The sequence below is a fragment of the Aquila chrysaetos genome, chromosome 18 (assembly GCF_900496995.4).
Source record: "Aquila chrysaetos chrysaetos chromosome 18, bAquChr1.4, whole genome shotgun sequence".
In the NCBI taxonomy this organism is placed as follows: domain Eukaryota; kingdom Metazoa; phylum Chordata; class Aves; order Accipitriformes; family Accipitridae; genus Aquila; species Aquila chrysaetos.
The window spans coordinates 19,938,347-19,958,006 of NC_044021.1; the positions used below are offsets into that span (position 1 = coordinate 19,938,347).

At 43.5% G+C, this 19,660-nt stretch overlaps 1 protein-coding gene across 10 annotated transcripts in view; it reads left to right on the plus strand.

Annotated features, from left to right (window-relative positions):
• Positions 1-19,660, plus strand: part of ATXN1 (ataxin 1) — a 255,766-nt gene that overhangs the window by 42,940 nt on the left and 193,166 nt on the right. For 8 of the 10 annotated variants that reach the window (XM_041118334.1, XM_041118340.1, XM_041118339.1 and 5 more), the window contains one exon: positions 13,121-13,218. The exons of the other annotated variants lie outside the window; for them this stretch is intronic. The gene's annotated coding sequence lies outside the window, so the exon portion shown is untranslated. The remainder of the gene's footprint in view (positions 1-13,120; positions 13,219-19,660) is intronic. 10 annotated transcript variants of the gene reach the window in all.

A 19,660-nucleotide genomic window follows, 5' to 3' on the forward strand; every position in this document is an offset into this window, starting at 1 on the left:
CCACGCGTTTAATCTGCTGCGCACACTGCTCTGAAGCCTTGCCCTTTCGGTAGGGACGTAATCAGCCAGGCAACAGCTTTCCAAGCGGTTTTGAGGCCTTAAGCTGGGACTCCTCCTCGCTGGCAGTCATTCAGCATCGGATTGCACGTTCTTCGCCTCTGGCTAGCAACACGGCGCTTTGCAGTTGTAGCCACTGATTTCCCTTCCTACTGGTAAAGTTTGCGTGTGCGTGTTTTAGAGGGACCTGTACAAATAGGTATGCAATGAAAAGAAGCCACTGTCTGGATGCTAAGCGCATTGCTGTAGCTGGCTGAGGGCAGTTCTGTTACGTGCAAGGGCCTGGTTGTTCGGAGCCGGGAGGCTGGCAGGGAGCTGAGACACTCCGATGGGCTCAGAGATCCTTTGCGGAGAGCCAGTATTCGGTCTCTGGACGATTTGTGTTCTTGGATGGGCATGGAAAATAAGAGCTTTTGTGGTGCGTGTAAGTGGGGTTTACTCTGTAGCTGGGCTTTTTGTTGCTGTTTTTTTTTGTTGTCTTGTGTTTGAGAAAGGCTGTGATGTGTGAATACTGACCTGGGTCTTCTCTTAACTTCAGTTCAGGACTTTAAAAGAAATTGTGGTTACTACTGAGAGCAAAGCTGTTCACCTGTCAACATAAATGTATAAGCTCTGAGTGTTCGTACCTCAGATAAAACACCGAGAAGCTTCAGCCTTGGAGAAAGAGCCTGCTATGAGCCTCCACGTAGGGTTCACCTCACTTAGCTAGTGCCGTGTTACTGGCGTCCGTCACGCTGTTTCTGGCCCAGCTTCTGCAGAGCGGAGTGCTCTGGGGTCTCAGAGCAAGTTCTCCTCAGCAGGGTTATAGCTTAGGTGGGCAAGCAGTTGGAATTCAGGGGGGGCTGGTGGTAGGACCATTTTGCAAATGCCTGTCTGTCATGTGGTTCGGGCTCCGGGTGCCCAGGGAGGCCTGAAGATGAATGAGTAGATGTGGAGGAGTCCCAGAGGGCAAGAGGAGGAACAATCATATTTTACTGTAAAAGCTTAGGGCAACGTGTATGCCCGTTCCTTCAGCTAGACCTCCCAGCTAGGGCATGAAGCAGTTCCACTCACATTTTACCCATATCGCTCCTAAAAGCTGTTAATATTGGTCCCCTTAACAACTCATTTCTGCAGAAAGATGGAGAACTACTTCCAGAGCTGATTCTTGATCAGTGCAGTTTGGTGGGCCTAATACTAGCATCCCTCCAGGAGCAGGAAGGAGATGGAGGACTCAGGCTCAGTGTGGAAGGATGTATAAAGTTGGTACGTTGATTAAACTAAGCCAAGTTTTGCGTTTTGCTCCTAGTACTTGTTCTCAGAATATACCATAATGGGTTTTTTGGAACAGCTTCAGCTTATGTTGTGAATGTGAATTAATTAACATTAGTATAACTTGGATATTGTTCAATGGAATTTGTTTTTCTGTGTTTTCTATCATGTTCAAGGTACTTCAAACACTTTAAAATAACGAGTTCAGCTATAATAGTGCTGTGGTTCTGTAGGCAAACACAGCAGTCCTTGGGGTGCAACAGGAGATCAAATTTAAGGACGGTTTCACTGATTGGAGTGGGAATAATACTGGTTGTGATGTTAGTATTACCCCTGCTATTTTTTAAAAAGCATTTGTGACAGGCTCCTTATTTTGGCAGACTGGATTTTGCTGTTTATTACTTCATTTATAACTCTCAATGCAGTGTAAACAGAATGATGGAAGAATTGCAGGGCACATTATTCATGAGCTGTTGTTTAAACCTCATTGTTGCACTTCTAGCCCTGATTATTTCACATCATGACATACTACATGAAAAAGCTGGTAGCCCTTGATTTCCTGAAACAAAACCAAAGCTTCCTTTTATGACCCTGTAAAAGCACATTGTAGCAAAGCAGGTAAGGTGGTAGGATCCTGTTGATTTGTGTGAAAAATGAGGGTTCTGTTAGTTGTCTGCAGGTCTCCTGAGGAGAGGGAGTGCCTTGTATCACTCAAAACCAATTCCTTTCAGCTGGCTGGAGAGAAGTATGGATAGCATCCAACATACAGATGTCCCCAAGTACAAGGATTATAATGGAAATGTTGATGACCAGTCAGTATAGAGATACTAGCAAGTATTTATATAACTCAGAGTTGTTGACTACTGTAGACATGTTGTTTTAGGCCCCGTTCCCACTGGCATTCCTCTTGACTTTTGGAGGGTTAGGATCAGACCCCTTTGGCTCAAATTTGGAGTGAAGTTAATTAAGACTGAAAGAAGCATGCACGTTCTGAAATCAGCCTCCAGTTTTGGAGGGGAGAACAGTGGAAATAACTGACCTGTACAATGATACTGAAGAACTTTATGGCATGATCAAGCCATATACTGAAAATAAAGCTTTCTTTGAGTTATTTGGGATATTTCATTTTGATCTGTAGCTTGTAGTGTTGTCTATTAATGGAAAGCTCAATGTGGTTTTTGTGCATTCCTCGTAAAGTTGTTCTTTGCCAAGGAGAAAAATGTATATATCTAATTAACATGCACCTTTCTGTATACAGCAACGGGCATTCATTATTTTCAGTTTGTACTATTGTATGAAAGCTTCTCCAAAACTTCGGCAACTTGGTAGGAAGGAGTAGAAGTTCAGTGCATTCTCAGCTGTGCAGCTCTAATATATGTTGCTTTTGAAGACACCTGCATGTTATAATAAAAATACCCCTTATAGCCAAAGATATATAACCACAGTCTGGATAATTACAAAAGAAAGAGACTCAACTAAGTACTGAAACAGGGAAAAAAAAAGCAAAAAGAAAAGATTTTTTTTTTTTAAGAGCAGTAGAAATGGTAGAGGAAAGAATTACTATTCCATAAATATTGAAATAAAAAAGCTCAGTGGTTCACTATGTGTTAAAGTTGCTATCAGTTAGGGAATATATGTGGAATAAAAGTCTGAAATACTAAATAGTATAAATTCAATTGCTGTTCGGGGCACAGAAAGAGAATAAGTTTGTAGCTTTGCTAAAAACAACAAAAGCCAATTTGGGGAAATGTATGAGTACTGCTAGAAGAGCTGAACAATACATCTCTATGTAAAATTGCTTGTGACTGCTGTAAGTGCTGTTCTGTCACAGCTAGGGCTGCTGAAATTGTAAGCAGGTAGCAAAAATTTACTGTTTAATATTTCATGGATAATAATTGTTCTGAATGCTTTAAATAGCACAGGAAATGTAGTGTCACAGACTTGACATTTGAATATTAATACTGATACTGAAACAGTCTCAACACAAAGAATGCCAGGACTGCAGGAGGAAGGACAGCATTTTGATCAGATAAAGACAGAAAAGTTTTAAACCCCTTCAGATAGATTGAAAAAATGCCTTATGAAAACTGGGGCAAAATTACCTTTCAGGTTTGGGCATTTTATCTCCAGTTTGGGGAATATCCCTATACGGGTAAAGTTGGAAGCAAAGAGATGTTTTTCTGTCATTTCTGTCTTCCCCCCTCCTCCCCCATTTGCTATTTGATGAAGACTGTCTCAAAAAGGTTAATAGTGAATGGGGTGAGATCCAGTTGGCGGCGGGTCACAAGTGGTGTTCCCCAGAGCTTGGTGTTGGGCCCCGTTCTGTTTAATATCTTTATCAATGGTCTGGACGAGGGGATCGAGTGCACACTCAGCAAGTTTGCAGGTAACACCAAGTTGGGAGGGAGGGTTGATCTGCTCGAGGGCAGGAAGGCTCTACAGAGGGATCTGGACAGGCTGGATCGATGGGCCGAGGCCAGTTGTACGAGGTTCAACAAGGCCAAGTGCCGGGTCCTGCCCTTGGGTCACAACAACCCCATATAACGCTGCGGGCTTGGGGAAGAGGGGCTGGAAAGCTGCCCGGTGGAAAAGGACCTGGGGGTGCTGGTTGACAGCCGGCTGGATATGAGCCAGCAGTGAGCCCAGGTGGGCAAGAAGGCCAACGGCATCCTGGCCGGTATCAGAAATAGTGTGGCCGGCAGGAGCAGGGAGGTGATCGTCCCCCTTTAATCAGCACTGGTGAGGCCGCACCTCGAGTCCTGTGTTCAGTTTTGGGCCCCTCGCTACAAGACAGACGTTGAGGTGCTGGAGCGTGTCCAGAGAAGGGCAACAAAGCTGGTGAAGGGTCTAGAGAGCAAGTCTTATGAGGAGCGGCTGAGGGAACTGGGGTTGTTTAGCCTGGAGAAAAGGAGGCCGAGGGGAGACCTTATCACTCTCTGCAACTACCTGAAGGGGGGTTGTAGTGAGGTGGGTGCTGGTCTCTGCTGTCAGGTGGCTGGAGATAGGACGAGAGGAAACGGCCTCAAGTTGCGGCAAGGGAGATTTAGGTTAGATATTAGGAAAAATTGCTTTACTGAGAGGGTTGTCATACATTGGAATAGGCTGCCCAGGGAAGTGGTTGAGTCACCATCCCTGGAGATATTAAAAAAGCGAGTAGACAGGGTACTCCATAACATGGTTTAGTGGGCATGGATGATGGTTGGACTCAATGATCTTGAAGGTCTTTTCCAACCTAAATGATTCCATGATTCTATGAATAGCACAGGGCTACAAAGTGTTTTGGATTCGCTTGTACAAATATATGAGTGTATGTGGGTTCAAGAAAAGACACATGGGGATGTATAGTCTTTAGTGTCCATTCTCAAACTTGCTTGAGATGTATTGTAAGTTATCTTGTGTAATGTCAAGATTTGGCTATGGGTTACTTTATTAGAGAGACACCTTTCTTTTCTAAGCATAAAGTAGGGCTGACTCCCTTTCTTTTTAACAAGCAAGCTTGCTTTCCCCACATCTGTGTGCAGATGAGTGTCTGCACAGTCCCTTAGAGTAAGTTCATTATGGCTTGCCTGGTTGTTAGAAAAGTGTGTGGTGAGATCAGGAGAATATAGTACTTCACATACAAATACACAGTAAGTTGCAGCCTACCTACACCATGGAGCCCAAGGACTTCTTTGCCTTTACAGTGTAACAAACTTCCCCCAAAGAGGGTGCAAAATAAAGATGGAGACTGGTGAAAATCACTAATGATACTTTGCAAACAGAAGAGGCCAGCGAAAGCCAAGCCCACATGAGGAACAGGAATATTTCTGTTCTGTCGCTCTGTGTAGTGCAGTGTTGTTGTGGATGGTACCCCACTGTTGATAAATTTCTTGATAGCTTTTGGCAATTATGTTGCTATGTAGATGATTTGGTAAGTCACTTAGCTGGTGATAGTGCTGATAGGTACATTGCTTTTCAAATTTCCTTATGGAGTATGTAGAGCACATTTTTGGCTTTCTACTGCTGGCATAGGTTGCGCCAGTTTGATTTTAGCTTTTTAGCTATGTGCAAGCTAGTTAAAGGAGATTTCTTTTTTTGGGGACAGGAAGGAAAAGTTTGTCAGCCTCCTTTCTGAAAGTGTTTTGGTAGTTGTGACTTCTTTTTCCCTTCAAAAATATATCTTGCACTTTCAGACTCGTATTTTCAGATGTGATTAATGGTAACTTTTATCTTTAGAATGCAAATGCAATTTTAGCATACTTTTGCACTGTATAGTACTCCTTTCTGCACAAACTGCTTACCAGACAAATTAAAAAGATAGGTATGTATTTAAAAACCAACCAACCAAAACCAAAATACAGTTTACCTTCTGAAATATTTATATACTCATAGCTGTAGGTGCTGCAACATATTTATGCTAAAGTGGCACCGTTCCGCTTTGCCAAGTGTAAGCAGCTCCCTTTAGCTGTGTGTTACCCACTGTAAGTAGGAGGAGAAATCGGGCAGGTCGCTAGAACCGTTGCAATGCCTTTGTGTCTCAGCGGTGGTAACCTACACAGAAATAACCCCTCTGAGGTACCTTTTGCAGGGGGATGTTGGGGAATCCCAGATCCCTGGCAGTTGTCAGCATTCCTGTCCAAAGAGTGAAAGAACAGCACTTCTGTTAAGAACTGCAAATCCCCTGCTGCTGCTGTGCATATACAGACTAGGCAGACTCCTGACCCCCAGGTGATGCCAGTGGTGTTTCAGCCTGCCCGAGTTGTTGAATTCATTAGGGACAATCTCATTTTCACTAAGGAGACCTGGACAAGATAGTAACACATGGAGATGTTACTCTGCAGGGCTGTGCTGTTTGTAAGGTGATTCATGGCATGTACAGAGTGGATGGAAAATACTGTCCTGGAAGCGTTCCAGTTTGTTACTATTTTGAAGTCATTTTGCCCAGGCACAAATGCTAAAGATTGTATGGGGAGTCTCTAGAGCTAAAGAGAGTGGAAGGTGAATCTCCCACACCTTAGGTTAGGTTGTAACTAGTAAATGACATTTTATTTTGTGGCTAGCTGTTCGCCTGACTATCCAGACCTCTGTTCTAAATAAAAACCAAGAAAATACTGAGGAGACTTTGGCCTGTTACGAGATGGGTTGCTGTTGCAGATGATTATATAGACCTATTTTACTGTCTGTTCCTAACACCAAGATTTAGAAAAGAATCTTGATTTTGAACTGCCCAGAAACACAGCCCAAACTGAGAGTAATCATACTGAAACAAATTACTTTTTTTACATCCTATACGTCCTCTGTTTCCCAAAGTATCAGCTACATCTACTGTCAGTGGTAGGATAATAGGTTAAATGATATTTTTTTTTTTAAATGCTCTAATATAGCTGCTCTTAGGGACACAGAAGTAAATTGTTAAGATAACATTAATCTTCTGATTTAGTGCCTGAACCTGCTCCCTTGATGTTAGTGCAAATTAATGGAATTAGGATCAGACCTTTAAAGAATAAGAATAATAAAAACCCCCTAAAACCCAACTGTAGTATCTTAGAGCTGACCAAGTTAAAAATATGAATGAAAAATTGTGACATATGCCTAATCCTCAGCTAACTTTCATGGTGAATGGAATAATCTTCCATGGAGCTGTGAGTGGCCAACATGTTATTGTACATCAGGGCCCTATTAATCCATAGATTATTGACGGAGCATATGGTAACTGCTCCAAAGCATGCCATATACAACATGCTTTTATCTTTGTATTATTGTTTAAAACTACATTCTAACGTGTCACTGGGGATATATGTAGTCCTGGAAAAACTGTTTGCACTGTGGTATTTGCTAGCAATATGGTATGTGGCCAGGATGTACACTAGATATTCAAATTATGTATGCTGCAGAATTTGCAGAATTTGTGAATTTGCATTTTAAAATACTTGTCATTTCTGGAAATACCCTGAGGTGTAACTGTCCACAACTTCCCTCTACTAAATAATTATTAAATATTTGCTTTCAAAGCTGAATCATTAGCTATCTGGGGAGTGAGTTTCCCAGCTAGTGATTTTAAAACATTGCAGTCAGGACTGTGACCCGTAAAGGTTTTTTTTTTTAACATTATTGCTGTCCTGTTCATTCGTACCTGTGAAGTACCGAAGCCTGTTAGCTGAATAGCCCTGCCTCCCCAAGTGCAGTTTATTACCCTGCCTTTTAGAAAAATTGATGGCTAAGAAGAGGTGTGTGCAAGACCAGAGGGCCTCACGTAGTTTAATCTGGAGATGTCTCACCTGGCGTTATTTGGACAAGGAGAAATAAGTTGCTCACGCCTCTGGTCAGAGCTACCTAATTACATGTGAACCCTTGGGAGTAGGGCTTCAAGCCCTGGGAGAGTAGACTGACATCTGTCCTTCCCAGGGGGACATTTCGGAGACTGGGGGGGGTGGGTTATGGGAGTGCTGGGGTCTTTCACCCGAAACGGTGGAAGCCGGGGTCTCACCTGCCTGTGTGCTGTTGAGGGACGGGGAGCTGCCTGGGGGCGGGTGACCAGATTTTCATTTTTCCCGTCTGCCCCTGCCCGCCCTTTGTTGTTGCGTTTTGGTGAGCTGCTTTGTGTATGGTATTTGTAGGATTTTTGAGTGATAAAGAGCACTAAATAGAAACGCATTTGTTATACCTGTATCTCACTCCTGTAGGTATCCCACTAGCTTTAGTGACAAATCCATCCCACACCTTAAGCAAGTCCACCACATTTTGGGCATTTGGCTTTCCCGGGGGCTGCAGGGCAGGGGTGTCTCCTGCCCCCCCCGCTCCACCCTTGGGCGAGCTGCACTGTGGGGAGGTGCTGGTGGCGGGGCCCGTCCAGCCTTTCCCGAAGCCCCTGGGGTCAAGGAGGGCCCTGGGCTTGCCCCTGGCCGCAGGGCTCCTGGCCGAAGACCACCCCCCGCGTCCCCCCCCGAGCGCCCGTGGGTGCGCGCTCGAGGCTGGCCGCTTCCCCAGCCCCGCCGCCTTTCCTGGAGCCGGTGGGCGTGCGGCGAGGGGCTCCCCGCTCGCAGGACCGCGCTGCGCTTGGCGTTCTGGAGCAGCGGCTGCTCCTCGCAGGGCTTCTGCTGCTGCTCCGAGCTGCTGCAGGGTCAGGTTTATCCCCAGAGCGTGCGCTTGCGGGTGCCCGATGCCGGTGGTGCCGCCGGGACGTGGGTCAGAAGGAGGGATGAGGCGTGTGGGGGCTGCCTGTGAGCCTGCACGCCTTCCGCACGGTTTCAGGATACCTGGAAAATATTAAGGCAATTAATCGCTAAGCCTGGCATTTGTTTTAATACACCCCCAATGTTGCATAATGTCTGTAACCCAAATTTTTCTGCCCCCTAGGACCGTTGCCCCTTTGGGGTAGCTGGATACAACGTGGTATCATGGATATGATGACAGCGTTGCACCGTGCGTGCGTGACTGCAGGGAAAGTACACGCCGTTGCAGTCTTTGCTGGAGGTTGCATACTGCAGAGCGTTGTTGGTTACGTTGGTTAATTGGTTTGCAATGTAACGGTGGTTTTTAGTTTGTACTCTGTGGTGGCAATAGTGACCAGTGACTGTGGTCTGTGAACCAGTTGACTGAGAGCTTGCCTTTGAAGAGCAGTGACTCAGGAAAGCAAGCTGGCTGTCAGCTGGTGCCCAGTTGCTTTGTGGAAGCTTCACTTTTACTGGGAAAACCTTAGGGAGCTTGCAGATGGAAAAAGGTTGAAAGCCTGCTCAACTTTTCCTCAGGTGAAGTGAGATGATAAAGTTATCTTTTTGGTGTGCTGATTGTTTTGTAGATTGTTAATTACATTTATTCATTTTCACATCAGTTCTCCTGCTTCTTTCCTATCCTTTTTGAGTCAGTTGATATCTCTGTCTTTCTCTTTGAAGATATGTGCATTTTTTTGATATCCAAAATTCTTTATTGATCTAATAAAGTACTTAAATGGAGTGACTTTGAAAACGCAGTAGGGTAGCTTAGTGAATTTATTTAAAAATTAATATTTAACATACAACATCTTCTGTAAAGTTACCAAACATTCTGTGACCAGTACTGTAGTTATGGCTGTTTTCAGAAACTTGAGTTTGCTGGAAAAAGCATCCTTTGGAGTAAAATATTTTCTGCTTGTTTTCATTATGAAGGAGAATAAACTGTTACTGTCTGTGTTTGTGGGAGTCCATCCATTCGTCAGACCTTGTAAATGATAATAGTCCCCTGGCCATTTTTGAGATACTGAAGTGTGGAAGTGAAAAACCCCTCATTTCATTATTTAGATATATGCAAATGATAATTTTTTTCCTTTTTTGCGCTATCTCTGACAGCTTTATAAAAATTCCAGTGCACGCCCGGTAGATGGGCCTGAAACGGGAGAAACCAGTCCTGAAAGTTCAGCCTGGTTCATATCTGAGCGTGCCGCCTCTCTTGCTTCGTTGCGAATTCACATCAACCCACTGGCATGATAATGTGGAACGAGCTGCAGAGTCATCCGCAACTTTGCTTCATCTTGAGCAGTCAGGCTGGCAAGAGAGTGGAAAATGCTCTTCAGCAGGAGGTTTGATGCTTAGAAAAGTGAGAGATGGGGCACAGAGTTGTGCCACGTATGGGAATAAATTCTCGCTCGAATGGGTACGGCCTTGCTTCTGTCCTGTGCCTGTTGGTGCCACGGTGCGGGGCGACGGAGGAGGAGCGGCAGGTCGTGCCCACGGGGCAGGCAGGAAAGCTGCCTGCCCTTCCTAGCCTGCGTTCCCCTGGTGCTTTGGTGGGCCTTGCCCACGCGCCGTGGCAGGGAGGTGCCCGCTGGGGGATGGCTCAGGCAGTGTTCTTTGTGCTAGGACAGCTAGGAGTCATGGAGCCTTGCTGGAGTTCAAGTGAACTGTGCAATTAGTATCATTTTAGCTTCCAGTCGGCTGTAGTAGTACCAGGAGGCTGTTTCTGCTTTGCATAACTTACTAGAAAAGATATTTTTACTTTCCTACATGTACGCCTTATATAGAAGAACATGCGGTGTGGCTTTTTGTCAGGAGACAGCGTGAACTGTATTTTCCAGTGTCACGACCGGCAAGTGTGAAGCCTGCATCAAAATGCTTTTCCCAAGCGACCTTTAGGCTGACTAGGGAGAAGTACTGCTGGGTGTGCAGGATGCTCATACCTGAGCTTGGGGCAAATGCCTACTCTGGTCCCCACTGGCATCAAGGGAGTTCTTCCATTGAGTTTGTTAGTAGTCAAACTGGGGAAGTGATCTGAGAAATCTTCCAGCCTGGAGGATGTGAGATAGGAACAAATGGGAGGAACCCTAAGTGAAATGGGGGAAGCAGTAGGCTAGGAGAAGGAGGGTCCAATAAAATCGAATAATAAAACACACCCATAAAACTGCAGGACCTTAAGTTTGAAAGAGTAGCTGTATGCTTACATGCTAGGCACAACCTTGATTTCTAATTTGTCTCCTTCCTTCAGGCTTCCTCCTGCCAGAGAGGTGGTCTGTGTGCCTGCTGCTTGCAGCTGGAGAGTCCGTGGTCTGGTCACGCCAGCAGTGGCAGAGGGCCATAGGCAAGGGAGATAACGGAGTCTTCCCTGCAGCAGTCATTGCTCTTGGGTGGGTGTGCTTGGCTGGTTTTCCAGATCATAGACTTCAGGCAGTGGGGCATTAGAAATATACGCTATTAAATAGAGTGTTGGAGCATTTGGCTGCACTAACTGCTGCTTTTAATAGAGTTCAGATTTGAGATTTTGGGGACTGAGAGGGTTTGGACATAAACTTTGTTAATTTGGTTTTGAAAAAGGAAGTTCTTTCATGCTTTGAAGGAAAAAAAATATGAAGACAGAACTGCAAGTCTCTTCCTTAAATCAAAGTTATCTGCATGAAATGGGAACAACTCAGCAGAACAGTTTAAGTAAACATGGTCATAACTGCTTATCTGAGACACTGGCATCCTCTCTTGTTACTGTGTTACTCTTTTGTGGTATCCTGGTGTGTCTCAGTCACTGATGTGTTTGTTCTCACAGCACCTCCTTCACAGGCATATACTTTTATGTCCATTTGATAGTTGCCACCAAGATTTGAGGCTTCATCTGAAGAGCTCGCTCCAGGACTGTAGGTTTTCTACATCTCTGTAGATGAGATTTTTGAATTGTTGTCTGACTGAAAGGTCTTTCCCCCTCCAGCCTGCACTTTCTCTCCCTATCTCTGTCGTGCCTTCATTTATTGTGGGGGGGAAGAAACAGAGGCAACTGTTCCTGAGACATCTCATGTTAGTGTTCAGCACAGAACAGGATAAATTCTAGGCCAGAGATGGCAAGTGACTGATGATGTCCAGTTGTAGCCTACTTGGGGTGTCAGTGAGTGTAGTATAAACACTGGGGGAATTGCTGAAAATCATGTATGTATGTGAGAGGGCAAGGAGTTAGGTACTGTCCTCTAAAGCTAGTTCCTGAACGTGAGATCATGTTTCTTCTACTAGGTAGAAAAAATGCGTTGTATTGTGAGAGTGGTTTATTGATACCTAACAGTACAGCTTGGGTGGTTTTGCCTCTGCGTGTTAAAATACTATAGGCTCCCACTGGGTCTCTTGTCCGGGAAGCACTGCCACTTACAAAAAGTAACTTTTGTGTACTTAAGTGCTTCCACTGTACTGTTGCTTGAAACTGCATTATTAAAAATAATTTTTATTTATGTTAATATTTTGCTCTTACGACCAGCTTTTAAAGGACCAATTTATTTTAATTAGTACCTGAACAACAACAAAAATGTTTTAGTTACAGAATGTAGGATAATAATTTATTTGATAGGTCTAGTAAAGTAAAAAATTCTGTGATATTTCGTATAGTACTTCTGTATCTTCTGTAGCATATTCTTTAAAGTAATGGAAGAATAAGAAATGAGAAGCGAGTTGCTTTTTGCTTTTCATGGGAGTTAACATGTCTGTACATTTGTGAGGCTCTAGTATATGTTTTTCCTCTTTTTGGCTATGTTACAAGGAATAAAATCAGTTAAAGAAAGAAAAAGAGAAAAAGAAGACTGTGCCTCTCTCTCTGCCAGTTCTGTCATGCTTCAGACAGTAGTGCATCAGGACATGGGAAGTGATCTCAGCCATATTTTTAGTCATATTTTAAAAAATGATACTTCTTGGTGAAATAGTCTCCAAAGTTATAAAGCTAGTACACATGCAGATATAAGTATATTGCACTGCCAGTGTCAATCTAGTACATAAAGAGCTTCACAACTGTTTGGATCTGCTCTTCTTTCATAATGGGCTGCAACTTGTTTACTAATGCTTGAAAGCATGTACACATCAAATAAATCTCTGGTATTTGGGCCATAGTGTACCAGCATTATGCAAAGGGAAGATTAACCACACTCTATATTAAGCTGCGATCCACTTTACTCTTGATTCCTAGCTATACTAAATCAACCAAACCATCAAAGAACAAAATTAGTGGAAGGGTTGCTCAGACAATAGATTTATTTCCATGTTTATTTGTGTTATTGTTAAGAAAAGGGCAATCAGAAGACCAAATCTCCTTGGGGCTCAGGGCATTATAAATTAATCATAAGACATGAAGTGAGCTTTTGGGAGTGGAAAACTAGCAACACATGCAAATGCTACATAGCTGCGTGGTATGGTGCGTACGGTGTTGCTTCAACAGCTGAGACAATTACACTCGCTTTGTGTAACTGCTGGTGCTGTTAATGGATAGTCTTTAGCAAGCATTATATTAGCAAACCTGACACAGAATGAATTTGCAACAGTGACTCAAAAGACTTTCCTAACATGAAGCACCTTTATTGCATATCATTTTAGCTCTTTCCTGTTTTTACTGTGCTTTCTTTCAGCGAAAAGGTCAAGAAAAGCAGTAGCTCAGTGGCTGAATTTTTCAGAAGTGCTTTACAGCAGGGAAAGTGGGAAACCTCTTAAAGTGGTGTCTTATTCAGTAAGTTAAGCCTTTTGCTCTTCAGTTAATTTATTTTCCCTATTTTTTTGTTGAATCTTATGTATCAGGTTAATTTAAAGTGATTTTTAAGGTATCTCCAGGCAGGTGTGGAACTCCTCATCCCCACCTCAGCTTTCCCCTCCTCCAGAGGTAACCTTTGCCATATGAAACCCTGTCAGCCCACCTTGCTAAACGTGGTAGCATTCAGTCAACTGTGTTGTTTCATAACATGACTGTCCATCTGCACTGAATGTGGTTAGTTGCCATATTCAGGTTTGGAGAATTACAATATATAGTGTGTGCCTCTTTCTTCTTCGCTTTCCCTGCACATGTGCGTGCATGCACCCACGCGCTTCAACAATGCTCTCCCTTTGTCACTGCACTCTGAAAGCCACCAGCTGCATTAACGAGAGATTTTCAAAGCCCAAAACAGGAGCTTTTGAGCTTTCCCTAAAGCAGTAACATAGGTACATTTGATGCTACTATCACTATAAGGAGTTTAAAAAAAGAGAGAACTGTATCCTTTACTTTACAGTAACAGATAGAAATGGAGTCACACGGGAAGATTTTCTTGATGTAGCTAGAGCTTCAGCTAGTGCTGGTGCCTTAGTGTTGATTCAGATTGGTCAGAGCCTTAAAAAGTTAAGTGCTGAATATTCAAATTTAATTTATAGCATTAAATTAGAACATCTTATAAGTTTAACTAGCCTTAAGGGTGCTACGTATTTCCAGCTGAGGCCAAAAGGACTTTCAGCTGGTCAGCATTTCTTGTGATTGGGCCTGATCCTACTTACTGTAATTTTCTTGCACACCTAATATTGCTGCATTTTTTGCAGGTATGAGTTTCTTTGCTCACATCTTTTCATGCCTCATTTGCTAACTCTTCTGTTCTGCAAAATTGGCATGATGACAGCAGGCGACTCCCTTATCCTTTTGTGTTAGGACTAATCCTTGGGGTTCTTTCTGATGTGTCTCCAGAAATATGTATTCAGTTTAGCCTGAATGCTGATTTGATTTGTAATACTAAAATGTGGACAGTGCAGATCACTTTCTGAGTATTTTCTGTCTCTTAAAAAGAAATTGTTGTAGAGGTGTGCATGAACAGTTCCAGAATTTTAAGTTCTCTGTCACATAAAAAGAAGTTTTTAAAATACAGATGTACTTTGGCACATGCCTAAGTACTTCACTGAATCTCTACGTTTGGCTTCATTTAGCATACTTGGAGCTTTACAAATAACAATTAAATGACTGGTCATTTAACAGGTTGTGGTATTTTAGTGCTCTGAATTGTGTTTTTCTGCTTTGGCATGATAGATTTTTATTTTGATTTCAGATTATATGGCTTGTTTTTACTTCAGTCTTGTTTTACTTAACGTATGATTTACTTAAAATTTTGTTGCAGTGATTGATAGTTGGCTTTATTTGATACCTGTTTATAGGCATTTATTCATTACTTTTTCAGTGTACTGATATTTGTCAAAAAAGAATGATATTATTTCATTTGTCAATGAAAATGAGGCTATAAATTACTGTAATTTTGAGATACATTTCTGGTATGAGCAAATAGTATTCCCTTGGTGAGTTTTCCCGCTATGGAAAACTGGGTTATGCATAATATATTTTAGAATAGACCTGTATTCCTATAAAGAGGAATGGCATTGTGCAACTCCTGGAAACTATAAGAAGAATCTAAATGTATGTATATTCATATTCAAAGTATGCCTCAGCATCTGCAGTGTTGTTCCTCCCAGTTCATGTAGGGGACTGGAAATGGTTAGTTGTGGCTTCTGTTTGTGATTTTTTTTTTTTTTTTCTTTTTACTCCAGTTCTGTAGGACATGGGGTGAATGGTTCAATTCTGTGCACCTTGGTGCAGTCACCTGCCAGGTTCTTCTCAGAGCTACCCTGTGTCTTCCGCTGGTGTGGCTGCGTTAGGTCCTGAGGTGATGATACCCACAGTCAGCAAAGATCAAAATGAAAGTCACACAGATGTGTGTCTTTGTATTTTACTGACAAGTACAAAAGGATTTAGCAAAATTACGACTCAAGAGTAAGCTGTGGGAGGAGGGAGGATATGATATATTCTTCCCTGCTAAAATCATAGTGTTAACATTCTTGGCAGCGTCACTGAGCTCCGCAGTAACTTCTGGTTTACATTTTAAAAATGCACCAAATAGCATATACTGTTTAATTCCGGGTCACATTACGCAACAGAATGCGATTGCCTCAGTGAAGCACATCTGCATTGCGAGAGTAAACTCTCCTGGGAAGCAGGCGCATCTTCTGCAGAAGTCGGAGTGAGGCGTGGGCAGGGCATTGCTGTTTTGGCAAGCAGAGGGAGCCAGTGCTGGAAAGCTGCCTCACCTTTCACTTTCCATGGAACTTACCCTTTCTCCCTGTTTCAGGCACCAGCCACTGCCACTTGCTTCTCCTAGTGCTGGTGTGGGGCTGGGGCTGCTTTCAGTGGTTGATTAAAGCATTAATCTGGGTTTTGGGAGCCATGGTCTTTGCTGTCTGTCTGGCTTGTTTGTGATCCCTGAGCAGGATAGGCTATTAGGGAGCAGTAAGGAATGCAATTCAAAAAACATCTGGAACAGCTAAGCAAATGTTTTGTTTTTATTAAAAAAAACCCCAAACCCACACCTCTGTGATAGTATCTTCTTTAACTCCTAAGTCAGCATCTGTTGATGGCAGGTACAAAATTCCTGTCATTTTAATACTGCGTTTCAGTTTGCTTCTTCCAAGCTTCTCTCTTGCTGGAAGCAAAGTCAGGGTCCTGCTATCTCAGTAAGCTGAAGTTCTTCCTGTCATCCTAAAGCTTGGTTATCAACTCCTATTCCTCTTATCAGCATGCATTACGTTTTTATGGCAGTGTTTAGCAAAGACTTTCCAACAGCGCCTATGACAATGTAGTTAGACCTCTCTGTCTGAGAGAAATTAGTCCCTCTTTAATGGGGGGCTCTGGATGCTTTCTAACACAGCTTTCTTTGAAGCAGGCTGTGTGTTTGGTCGGCTGGTCTGTAATGTGGGTGCACAGAATTTCACAGGCACTATTCGAAGTAGTTATTCATGGTTTGCTGTTAAACTGCAAGACTGGAGTGAGTGAGATTCCCCAGGGGTCTGTCCTGGCTTTGGTAATACTCATTGTTTTCATTATTGAAATGATTGATGGAGCAGAGAGACCAGTTGTTAAATTTACATAGGATAAGAAGCATGGAGGGGGGCTGCAGGCTCCTTGGAGGGCAGAACTAAAGTTCAGAGCTGCCCAGGCTAACTGGAGAAATGGTTTGGGGAAAAAAAAAGCAGGATACAAACTTAGAAGCACTGTACAGGGATAGAAAAATCCAGTTGCATGACACAGGATGGGGAATGGCTGACTCAATAGTGGTCCTACAGAAGAAGGTCTGTGAGCTAGAGTTGGGCTGTGCTGGAGGCAGTTTGGCCTGGTTTAGTTGAATAGGGTGTTAAAAATCACAGCTGGTTCCCAGACCACCAGAGAAAACCAGCCTGCAGCATGTCCTGCTCTCCTGTCCCCTGGGAGCTGGGCTGCCAGCGCTCTGCTGAGCGGGCAGCTTTTCCTTCCCTCCCCTGCCTGCTTCGGCTCCGACCGTGGAGCTGGTGACCCTGCAGCTCCATCGTGAGCGCCCGTGGGGAAGAGCCCCATCTCAACTCCTCCGGGGCCTGATCCGTGTGCGCAGGACAGTGCATCTGAGAGCGAAGGGGATCGTGGACCTGAGGCTGTGAGTGTCATACAGTCATACAAGGAATAAAGTTTCTCCATCCCTGCGCCTCGAAAAAGCGCTGTTTTGGGGTGTGTAAAGAAAAGGCACGAAATAACCTGTCTACTCCACTTAGTGTTGGAAATGGCTCAACATCTAGTTTGGGGCACAACATAGTCAAGAGCCAGCTGGATGGCATCCAGGGAGGAGGCAGTGAAAATGATCAAAGATTTGGAAAACATGACCTGGGAAAGAAGATGAAAGAATTGGGATTGTTTAGTCTACAGGGGAGAAGGCCAGTAACAGACATGATAGCAGTGTTCAAGTATGTGGAAGGTCCCTACAGGGAGGAAGGGAATAAACTGTACAACTGCTGGGGTTAGGATGAGAAGAAATGGGCTTAATTTGAAGGTGGCAAGACTTGGGTAAACGTTTAAGAAAGCTTTCAAGTGATAAGGGTATTTTGGTGCTGCAGTCATTTGCCTTTGAGAAAGTTGTGGAAGCATCATCACTGGAGGTTTTTATAAAACAGACAAGCCTCCTCCAGGAATATTTTGGGCATTGCTTTGGGGAAGGAGGTGGAATACATGCTTCTGAAGGTCGTTTCCCAGGAAATAATGAAGGATTTTTTTTTTTTTTTTTTTTTTTTTTTTTTTGGTTATCCTGTGAACTTAGGTCATCTCTAATAACCCAACAAATAACTCAGAAGTTAGTGGAATTCATTATTGCAACGTATCAGTGGTAAATAGACAGCTGATTTATGCACAAAAAGCGGTGATGATATTATCCTTCTGCTCTCTGTTCTAGTTTAAAAAAAAAAAAAATCTGTGAGTAAGCTAATTTTACTGGAATGTTTCAAAAGGCTGTTCCTGTAAATATATTACTCTATACAGAAATAGAGGAAGTGATGTTGGTTGGCTCAGCTTGTTGAAATCTTGTGCAAACACAATCAGTACCCGCTAATACATAGCGTGGCCGTAGTAAAGCCAGCAGTACTCCATGAAGCATGGGAGTTTTACACTAGAGCATGATGTTGTATTTTCAACCTAGATGTTCGTGGACTTGTTACTTCTTTTATGTGGAGTCGGGGAGCAGGCTGAGAAGAACTAGGCTTTAATTACTTCATTGCTATCTATATACATGAGTTATTCTTCTCCGTGGTCTCGTTACATTAAGTGCATGAGGCAGCAATTGAAGAACAAACCTCTAACTTGTCCTTTGCTTCTTAAGCCAAAAAGCACTTTGGCAGCTCCTGCAGCCACCGTGATTGCATCTCCCCGTGCGTTTGCCATTCAGTGTATGGGAGTGGCACGGGGGAAAAGGAGAGGTTCTTCCCTGTAGTGTAACCTCCTCCCTTGAGAAATGGCTTGTGGTGTCCCCATGGATGCTTTCCTCCTTTTGTTCTCGCTGGAGGATCACTTCCATGACTTCGCAAGTTTCTGCAGGTCCCCTGAAGCCTTCTAACTCATTTTCTGCTATAGAACAAAAAAGTATTTTTCTTTTTGAAACACATCTTTCCCTGTCCTCGTTGCTGTGCAGGGCAGGGAAGAGGAGGTCTGTGCTGCTATAGCCTGTGGGAACAACCTGGGTGGTGGAGGTGCTACAGGACACCCATAGGAGGGACTCCTGAGTAGGTAGGGCCAGGCAGTTTGGGTCTGGTGAGAGCAGCCAGGCTCCTTGTCTCCGGCTCAGCGCAGCTCCCGGCTTGACAGCCCCGAGGGATGTTTTGTCGCTGTCATCCTGGGACTAGGAGCACTGGTGGAGGATGGTGCAGAGTCACCACGTGCCCAGCACAGATTTAGCAAGGCTTATCGTAATCCTGGCAGGATCCACACTAACCCCGAGCGGTCAGGCATTACCACGCATTCGTGTCCCCAGCCCTGCAGCTCTGGCCACGCAGTGCTGTGCTTACGCCAAGAAACCTGCTGCTGAGCCAGTCCTGGTGCTTCTGCATCTGGAAGAATTGCCCTGAGCACTCAAGAGTTGCTGGCCATTACCTCTTTGCAAAAGCTCCCTCCTCCTAGTCTGCTGCTGTGCTGGTCTGTGTCCTGATTGAGCACGATAACAAAATGAGGGCATGCATTCACACGTGCACATATGTGCATATATTTTAGCCTCTTGCCTTTTTTTAATTTGAAATACTAGCGTGCATTTGTGTCTGCCCCGATGTATCTGCCATGCATCAGCAAACTCACATTCTTCTTCATGATCTGGAGTGTCCCATCTCATGAGAAATGAATCAGCACTGCTCCTCCGGTGGAGGGTTCTTCAGGGGGACTTAAATTGCTGATTTCAATTCTGACTAAAATCAGCAAGCAGGAAAACTATTAAAATAATCAGCCTCTAAATCTTGTTTTGCATTTACTCTTTTTAGTTATTGTCCTTACAGAAGGGAATGCTTTCAGTACTTGAAATAATTTTATATATCTTTTTTTAAACTTAGACTACATTATATTTCTACAGATGTTCCACCAGTAATCTGGTCCAACATAGATTTCTGTGGGTCTCTCATTTTTCTATTTATTTATTTTAATCAGTGGTGCGTTTTCTATTCACTGTTTACTAGATTATATTTTTGCATGTGACTTGTATCAGGCTACATTCACGTGAAAATAAATGTTCAGCAAAAATGCACAAAAAGGAAATTTTGCAACATTTCTGTCACATAACTAAATGCTTCCTTAAAATAGGAGCTGGGAAATAGGAGGGAAAAAAGAAAAAAAA